At 36.6% G+C, this 10,377-nt stretch overlaps 1 protein-coding gene across 2 annotated transcripts in view; it reads left to right on the top strand.

Annotated features, from left to right (window-relative positions):
• The first annotated feature begins 8,107 nt into the window (after window positions 1–8,107).
• Window positions 8,108–10,377, top strand: part of LOC133639217 (mineralocorticoid receptor-like) — a 261,889-nt gene continuing 259,619 nt past the window's right edge. Inside the window, exon 1 of one of the 2 annotated variants that reach the window (XM_062032371.1) lies at window positions 8,108–8,305. The gene's annotated coding sequence lies outside the window, so the exon portion shown is untranslated. Of the gene's footprint in view, window positions 8,306–8,360; window positions 8,382–10,377 lie in introns of those variants that run through there. The other variant, XM_062032374.1, reaches the window with a different exon arrangement.

Here is a 10,377-nt window from a genome sequence, read left to right as displayed (position 1 = left end):
TGTCAAGATGTAATTGAAGATGTCTGCTGGTGTTTCTATCAAGGGTATTTATGGCGTGGCTTCTTTGCTTGTCTGGAGCTCCACTTCTGAAGAATACAGTAGTTGTAGACGCAGCGACGGAGAAAAGTAGAATATTTTTCCTGGTCATGTTAAGCTTACGAGCCCTTGTTGCTAGGCAGACTTCATAAGCATACATTTTTATATCATACATTGCCAAAACTGAAATCTAAGTAAGATGAAATATCTCAAATAAGGGTGATATTTGCTTATTTTCTGTGTCAGATAATTCTTCTCACTAAGCAGATTTTATGTTAGAGTGTTTTACTTGTTTTAAGGGTTTTGGTCCTAAATGATCTCAGTAAGATATTACAGCTTGTAGCTGAGATTTGATGAGCTATATTGAGTAAAACATGCTTGAAACTAGAATATCAACTGTTGCAAAGCTGTGTCATCAACACTCACAAGTATAAAACTGCTTTTTCAAAGTAATAATTTCTTATTTCAAGCATGAAATAAAAAAATAAAAAATCATGACTTTGGCACAATTGTGTCTCATAATTAAAACAGATGACGGCCAATTGGACTTTGCTGTTTTATTTTCAATGAGACAATAGAACATGCGTACTCACATAGTAGTACAGTTGGCACAGAACAGCAAACTGACAGTTAATATTTAAACATTTAACATGTGACATTTCTAACAATTTTGAACAGAAATAGTTTATGCACATTCAGATAAATTCTTCAAAATTACAATAAAAAAAATAAAATAAAAAAAATAAAAAATAAAAAAAATTAAATATATATATATATATATATCAGGCCATTCAGGAATGCAGCTGTCTTTGGTTTCTTACTTTATTTATTATTGCTATTAATATTTTATTTTATTGCTTTTTAAAATTATTTTATGTATTTATTATTCTACTTGTTGGGGGAAGAAACAGCACATTTGATGTATGTTTGACAACTTGCCGCTGAAAATAGTTTGTCTGTGTAAGCGCTCATAATAACATTATTGCTAATACTTTTTGGATGTTTTTTTCTTCTTTACGGGCGGAATAGTTTACTCACATTAGTTGCATTATCACCTCGTTCATGCTGTATTTTACCACCTAGAATGCATAAAAAAATAAAAATGTGTGTTCTTGCAATACAAGATTCCAAAAATCTCTAAGGCCATTCAGTAATGAAGCTGTCTTTGGTTTCTTACTTTATTTATTATTCTATTTTATTGCTTTTTAAAATGATTATTGTTTCATGTATTTATTATTTTACTTGTTGGGGGGAAAAAACACCACATTTGATGTATGTTTGACAACTTGCCGCTAAAAATAGTTTCTCTGTGTAAGAACTCATAATAACATTATTGCTAATACTTTTTGGATGTTTTTTTCTTCTTTACGGGCGGAATAGTTTACTCCCATTAGTTGCATTATCACCTCGTTCATGCTGTATTTTACCACCTGGAATGCATAAAAAAATAAAAATGTGTGTTCTTGCAATACAAAATTCCAAAAATCTCTCTAAGGCCATTCAGTAATGAAGCTGTCTTTGGTTTCTTACTTTATTTATTATTCTATTTTATTGCTTTTTAAAATGATTATTGTTTCATGTATTTATTATTTTACTTGTTGGGGGGAAAAAACAGCACATGTGATGTATGTTTGACAATTTGCCGCTAAAAATAGTTTGTCTGTGTAAGCACTCATAATAACATTATTGCTAATACTTTTTGGATGTTTTTTTCTTCTTTATGGGCGGAATAGTTTACTCCCATTAGTTGCATTATCACCTCGTTCATGCTGTATTTTACCACCTGGAATGCATAAAAAAATAAAAACGTGTGTTCTTGCAATACAAGATTCCAAAAATCTCTCTAAGGCCATTCAGGAATGAAGCTGTCTTTGGTTTCTTACTTTATTTATTATTTTATTTTATTGCTTTTTAAAATGATTATTGTTTCATGTATTTATTATTTTAGTTGTTGGGGGGGAAAAACAGCACATTTGATGTATGTTTGACAACTTGCCGCTAAAAATAGTTTGTCTGCGTAAGCACTCATAACATTATTGCCAGGGGCGTCACTAGCTTTTAAGGACAGGGGGGGCTTAGCCCCCAGGAGATGCACAGGATGCGAGCGAACGTAGCGCACGAGCACAAAACTTCACAAACGGCTAACAAAGACTTAGAAATTATTCATTGTTATTATTATTTCAGTCGGTTTATTTTCAATCTGTGTTCAGTACAACAACAAACATGGGTTAGCACAGTGACATTTTGTTTACTGCATCAACAAGAAACAATGACTTGCATGATCCTTCAAGATACACTGAAACACAATGGAAGTGGTGGCATTAGCCTGTATGTTATTCATTCACAACATAGAGGCTAATGCCACCACTTTCGCTCACAATAGAATAATTGTTTGTTCCCAAATATTTTGAAGTTGCACAGATTACATTTTGGGCACATATGTGACTAAAATGGTTGTAAATTCAAGCCCTGGAAATATTACTTAATTACTTGAATTAAAGTAATATCTGGATCGGGATAATTTGGCTTGTATATAATATATATATATATATATATATATATATTATGGCAAGCCGTTAAGGAAATTAAATATATACTGTATGGAAGTCTGAATAGAAATGAGAAAGGTTTATATATATACTGTAAATAAGAAAGACTTAGAGTCCGTCTGCTGATCTGAAAAAGAGCCAAAGCTGAGGGACCATCTTCAAAGTGCAATGCTGAAACAAATAATGCAAACAATAAAATGTAATTTCCAGGGCTTGAGATTAACGTGGTCCCGTCGTCGGTAAAAAAAAATGCACGGGACGAAATTAAATGCTCCCCGGGACGATGGCTTTTAACCATTTTTTTTTTTTCTTTGTATGTATTTATTAAATTTACATTTTATATTAAATGTCTTGGTTTTTCCACCCTCTGAAAATCCTATGAAATGTTTAAAAAGCCATCCTATAATAATACAACAGCTATAAATATAACAATACAATAAAACAAATATATTTAATGATGTTTTTTTCATTATTTTAACAATAGGCTAATGTATATTACTTTTTATAGATTCTACAAGAAACACAAAACTTAAAAACTAAATGATTTACAATTGCAGACACAAGGTTCTTGTTCTGCAGTGCTGTGTGCTAATGTGCTTCGTACACCTGCAGGACCGCAAGCAAGGTCGCAGAGAAAATGCGGACTGGATTTTAAATGATGTGGGCATTTTCTATATGAACAAGTCCAAGGACCGCAAGCAAGGTCGCAGAGAAAATGCGGACTGGATTTTGAGTGATGTGGGCATTTTCTATATGAACAAGTCCAAGGACCGCAAGCAAGGTCGCAGAGAAAATGCGGACTGGATTTTGAGTGATGTGGGCGTTTTCTATATGAACAAGTGGAATGGATTGGATATCGACGCACTAAAGGGGCTCTCTACCTTACACTATGAAGTGAGGGGAAACTGAGTGAATAATGACAGGTTATATGATTATTTATTTAAACTCATATTCGGGCCACTTTATAATGAATATGTCGGCATGTATTTGTAAAAAAAAAAAAAAAATTTTTTTTTTTTTTTAAACACTAAATTATTTAGGGTGGCTTAAGAACATTTTAGGGGGGCTCGAGCCCCCCTAAAATAGGCCTAACAATGCCAATGATTATTGCTAATAGTTTTTGGATGCTTTTTTCTTCTTTACGGGCGGAATAGTTACATTATCACCTCGTTCATGCTGTATTTTACCACTTGGAATGCATAAAAAACTAAAAACACGTGTTCTTGCAATACAAAATTCCCCCAAAAAGTGCCATTTCCATTTTTTAAGATGATTGGTTTTTATTGGAGATTCCGTGTGTAAAGTTGTCCAAATGTAGGTCATTACTGGACTAAAGAAACCAAAAGTGACTTTCATCAAGTCGCCTTGCAAGTTTCCACCGTTGCAGAAACTTGTGCTAATTGCTAATTAGCACAAGTTTCTGAGAATGGTCGACATGATAACAGCTAATCTAATGGGAGACTCGCCCCTAAGAGTTTTTACACCGCCGCAAACTTCTCATTAACCCAGGTGCCATTCATTAACATTCTATTATTCATACGTTTTTTTTTTTTTTCCACGCCATTTCGTCCACTGCAACAATTAGCACGGCGGCATTAGTCATGATTGCATAATTAGGGAGGCATTTTAAAGGCATGCAATTATTTACTGGCTTGAAATATGAAAATGAACAATCCAACCATGACATTAGTCCTCCTCCTCGTCGATGGCGAAGTATAATAAAGTGACGTTTTTGGCTTCGCCGAAATGCACTTGTGATGTTCGCTATGAATGATTGAGGGCGCCGGGGCTCAGGGGCAGGCAGAGGCTCCGCCCCCTCCGAGTTCTCTCAAAGACGAGCTGTGAAAGAGAGAGACAAGGGCAGAGAGTTCCCCACCGCCCCACACCCCCCGCCGCCGTCCTGAAATAGCCGGGAAAATTGTTTAGACAGATAACCGGGACACTGGCGGCCGGCCAGAAGCATGGCCCGGTGCCTCATGGGATATTAATGGCCGCCCCGGCTCAGGGAGGACTGCGGCGAGGGGGACAAAATTCCAGCATGACGCAGGAGCTCAAAGATTTCATAATAACTTGATTTAAAAAGTTAAAGTACCAATGATTGTCACACACACACACACTAGGTGTGGCGAAATCATTCTCTGCATTTGACCCATCACCCTTGATCACTGGCTGCTGCCAGATCATTATTAAGAAAAAACGACCGACAGGAAGGCGAGAAACACTTTATTTCAAAAGTCCATTATGGACCACAAGGGAAACAAGCATTTTGGCTTTTTGTGCCATCCATTTGCCCTTTTTAAAGCATTAAATTACACTAAAGACCGACCGCACGGTTCCTGTCTTCACAATAAAAGCCCTGCTTCATCCTGCCTGCGCTAAACAAAATAAGAGTCTCAGACAACTGGTGTGCACAAGCTGGCAAGCCACGGAGTTTGTTAAAGTACCAATGATTGTCACACACACTAGGTGTGATGAAATGTGTCCTCTGCATTTGACCCATTCCCTTGTTCACCCCCCTGGGAGGTGAGGGGAGCAGTGAGCAGGAGCGGTGGCCGCGCCCGGGAATCATTTTTGGTGATTCAACCCCCAATTCCAACCCTTGATGCTGAGTGCCAAGCAGGGAGGTAATGGCTCCCATTTTTATAGTCTTTGGTATGACTCGGCCGGGGTTTGAACTCACGACCTACCGATCTCAGGGCGGACACTCTAACCCAACCCTGGGCAATTATTTTGACTCGGGGGGGGCCACATTTAGAGAAAAAAATGTGTCTGGGGGCCGGCATATCTATTTTTAGGGACACTAATACAAAACCTCAGAATAACGTCTGATTGAATGCTAAAAACGTTATGACAGACCGCCTTACAAAACGTAATTTTTCTATGAACGATAAAACACTGAATATTGACAAAATATGAATGCCAAACCCCCTTTCGATCGACATATTTTACAATCAAGTGAAACGCAACAAACAGTGAAATATGAACGCGAAGGGTACAAAATAAACCCACCTACAATCTGATATATCTGATACATCACTAAGTTTTAGAACTTTGTTGTGAAAATCTCCTTCCGCGTCTGTGGAAACGCTTCCCGCCCACACTGTTTGGTTCCTCGTCTGAGCTGCTGTGACGTAGATTGCCATAGTAACTAATTAGATGACCATAGTAACTAATTAGATGACCATAGTAACTGGTATATCACCCATAAGCCCAGATTCCAACCATTGAAATACTTTGTATAGTTGAAGACTTACGGTCATTAGAAAACATGACTGCACATCATAATGGCAGCTACACTTTCCATCTTAAACATTAAAAAAAATATACATTTGGGAATGTCCTGCGGGCCAGATTGAAAAGCTTAACGGGCCGCATGTGGCCCCCGGGCCTTAATTTTCCCAGGTCTGCTCTAACCACTAGGCCACTGAGTAGGGCCTAATTAACGGGAATTAATGGGAAATCCATGGGAATAAATATTGAATGCAACATGCTAGATCTTGCAGCATGATTATTAGCTAAAACAACCCGATTTAATGCAAATTCAGTAGAATTTCAACCCTGCACTGTGCATTCCTCCATCACACGTGCAGATAATTCCCAGCATCTCAGGGCGGACACTCTAACCCAGGGGTCACCAACCTTTTTGAAACCAAGAGCTACTTCTTGGGTACTGATTAATGCGAAGGGCTACCAGTTTGATACACACTTAAATAAATTGCCAGAAATAGCCAATTTGCTCAATTTACCTTTAACTATGTTATTATTAATAATTAATGATATTTACACTTAATTGAACGGTTTAAAAGAGGAGAAAACACGAAAAAAATGACAATTAAATTTTGAAACATAGTTTATCTCCAATTTCGACTCTTTAAAATTCAAAATTCAACCGAAAAAAAGAAGAGAATTTTTTTTTTTAAATTTTAATCACAATAAGTTTGAAGAAATATTTCACAAATATTCTGTGTCGAAAAAACAGAAGCTAAAATGAAGAATTAAATTAAAATGTATTTATTATTCTTTACAATAAAAAAATTTTATTTACTTGAACATTGATTTACATTGTCAGGAAAGAAGAGGAAGGAATTTAAAAGGTAAAAAGGTATATGTGTTTAAAAATCCTAAAATCATTTTTAAGGTTGTATTTTTTCTCTAAAATTGTCTTTCTGAAAGTTATAAGAAGCAAAGTAAAAAAATTAATGAATTTATTTAAACAAGTGAAGACCAAGTCTTTAAAATATTTTCTTGGATTTTCAAATTCTATTTGAGTTTTGTCTCTCTTAGAATTAAAAATGTCGGGCAAAGCGAGACCAGCTTGCTAGTAAATAATACAATTTAAAAAATAGAGGCAGCTCACTGGTAAGTGCTGCTATTTGAGCTATTTTTAGAACAGGCCAGCGGGCTACTCATCTGGTCCTTACGGGCTACCTGGTGCCCGCGGGCACCGCGTTGGTGACCCCTGGTATAACCACTAAGGCCACTGAGTAGGTTAAAACCAGTCAGGTATACATTTAAAACATGAATAAGGTTATACAACAAAATTAACAATTGGGTGAATTATGTATTAAAGGAATCAAACAATAAAAGTTGTTAAATTATTTGGACATTTTTTCTGGTCATATTTGAAACACTTGTTGCTAGGCAGAATAACCCACAAACTGTCGCTCAGTGGTGTGTGTGTAAACACTTACAAAAGCCAAAAGCAGTGAAGTTGTCGCGTTGTGTAAATGGTAAATAAAAACAAAATACAATGATTTGCAAATCCATCCATCTATTTTCTACCGTTTGTCCCTTTTTGGGGTCGTAGGGGGTGCTTGAGCCTATCCTTTTATTCAATTGAATAGACTGCAAAGACAAGATATTTAATGTTCACACTGAGAAACTTCATTCATTTGTGCAAATAATCATGAACTTAGAATTTAATGGCAGCAACACATTGCAAAAAAGTTGGCACAGGGGCATTTTTACCACTGTGTTACATGGCCTTTCCTTTTAACAACACTCAGTAAAGGTTTGGGAACTGAGGCGACACATTTTTGAAGTGGAATTCTTTCCCATTCTTGCTTGATGTACAGCTTAAGTTGTTCAACAGTCCGGGGGTCTTTGTTGTGGTATTTTAGGCTTCATAATGCGCCACACATTTTCAATAGGAGACAGGTCTGGACTACAGGCAGGCCAGTCTAGTACCCACACTCTTTTATGGCATTGTCTAGCTGAAATAAGCAGGGGCGTTCCATGATAACGTTGCTTGGATGGCAACATGTGTTGCTCCCAAACCCGTATGTACCTTTCAGCATTAATGACGCCTTCACAGATGTGTAAGTTACCCATGCCTTGGGCACTAACACACCCCCATACCATCACAGATGCTGGCTTTTACAATTTGTGCTTAGAACAATCCGGATGGTTCGTTTCCTCTTTGTTCCAGAGGACACTATGTCCACAGTTTCCCAAAAACACTTTGAAATGTGAACTCGTCAGACCACAGAACGCTTTTCCACTTTGCATCAGTCCATCTTAGATGAGCTCGGGCCCAGCGAAGCCGGCGGCGTTCCTGGGTGTTGTTGATAAATGGCTTTGGCTTTGCATAGTAGAGTTATGATGTAGCGACCAACTGTAGTTACAGACAGTGGTTTTCTGAAGTGTTCCTGAGCCCATGTGGTGATATCCTTTACACACTGATGTCGCTTTTTGATGCAGTACCGCCTGAGGGATCGAACGTAAGCATTGCCGCTTACCTGCAGTGATTTCTCCAGATTATCTGAACCTTTTGATGATATTACGGACAATTAGAAGGTATTCTATTTCATGTGGCAGTTTGTAGTGCATTTTACTCAATGTTACATTGTTTTAATTGAATGTAACAGCCAAATACAGCAACATAAATGTAAAAGGTTACTTATAAACACCTATTGAAAACAATTTTAGCTTATAAAAGACTATTTGACTTTATATGTAGAAAGTAAATAGAGTACACTGCAAAAACGAGCTGAGAAAATACAAGATAAAAAAGACTAGATTTGAGGAATACAAACACTATTCATGCAGCTCGTTATTTTTACTTGATAAGACATCCTAAATTAAGGTTTGTGCATCTACAAATTAGCAGGACTTTTAAGAGAGAAAAAAGTATTTTATTCTGAAAACAAGCATTATTCAGAAGGCACTAAAAAGCCACCTTTTTTAGCACAGCTTTGATCTAAATTCTCTGCCTTCTTGTTTTTAAATGCACTCCTTGCCTATTTTTTTTATCCAGTGCTTTCATGTTTTTATTTCTATTTGATCTGTTTCTATGTTTTATCTAGTGTTTTTCATGTTTTTATTTCTATTTTATCTATGTTTCTATGTTGTATCTAGAGTTTATCTAGTGTTTTTCATGTTTTTGTTTGTATTTTAATTTTCTATTATATATTCTAACTTTCTATTTTTATTTTTTACCTTTTTTTTAATTTAATTTTATTTTTTTATGCTTTGTAGCACTTTGAGATTTTAACAAATTATTATTATTTATTATTACCTAAAGGACTGGAGTGGTACATATACACAACTGTGATTGCCTCATTTTACTTATTAGTGGTCAAACACATATTGTTTATTAATAAATCGTGATAAAAGAAGGTTATAGCACCATTTAAAAAAAAATGTATTACAGCTATTATACTACTTTCCGTTGCACATGTTTTTCTGGTGGGGCACTGCACCCATAGCCCCTAATGCAACCCCTAACATGCTTTTTATTTTATTGTTTTTCATTTGATAGGAAAATATAATAAATACTATAGAAAAAAAATAATACAGGCAAAAAGAAACATACATTTTTTTAAATCTTTTTTTTTCTTAACTCCCCCAAAGAGTAGAAAATACATATTAAAATGATAAAAAAAACCAACAACCTTGTGCCCAGCTTACAGCCACTAATACGTTTAAATATGATGCAGTCCGAGCATGTTGATAGAATGATTGGTTTTGCAGACTAGAGGTGAGAAGGTGCAAAGAAAAGCGTAATAAAGTCCTTTCCTCTGTGACATCCGGTTCTAAACTGGATGGTGGTGTCGGCGGCTGCTAGATAAATATTAGCTTCTCTGGCAGCAGCACCCCCCTTGATGAAAGCCATTCGTCAGGACGGCGGGATGACCTGTCTGCTCGGACCGACCAGCAGACTGTGAAGGGGACGTCTGCACACGGCCGGCAAATCATGATTTAAGGCCTTTAATTTACACTTGTCTGCAGGCCTTATCAAAAGGTTTGCCGGGGCAGCTTCCGCTGGGCTGCTGCTAAACTCGGCGATGAATTTTGGGATGTTCGTATTGGAAGTGATGCACGGCTTTTAATGGCTGATATAACTTCCCCTTTATTGCTTAGCGAGGCTGTTTCGAAGCCAAGTGGGCTCCTTTGTCATGGCGTCGGCCAACACCGAAAGCTAATGCGAGCTCGCCGAGGACTGTGCGCGTGAAAACGTAGAGCGTAACTGGAGATCAGTGGTCACCGACCTGTTCCAGCCCAACATCCCCGGTCTAGGCCAAAATCCAAAGCAAGATCCACCCCTGCATCAACTATGTTGTACTGTGTGTGTGTGTGTGTGTGTGTGTGTGTGTGTGTGTGTGTGTGTGTGTGTATATAGATATATATAGATATTTAGATATAGATAGATGTATAGATAGGTATAGATATACTGTATGTATATATATATATATATATATATATATATATATATATATATATATATATATATATATATGCACATATATATATATATATATATATATATATATAAAAATACACACAATATCTA

This window comes from Entelurus aequoreus, linkage group LG22, assembly GCF_033978785.1.
Source record: "Entelurus aequoreus isolate RoL-2023_Sb linkage group LG22, RoL_Eaeq_v1.1, whole genome shotgun sequence".
NCBI classification, from domain to species: Eukaryota; Metazoa; Chordata; class Actinopteri; order Syngnathiformes; family Syngnathidae; genus Entelurus; species Entelurus aequoreus.
The sequence above is the reverse complement of the archived record's forward strand: the minus strand, read 5'-3'. Positions and strand labels throughout refer to the sequence as shown.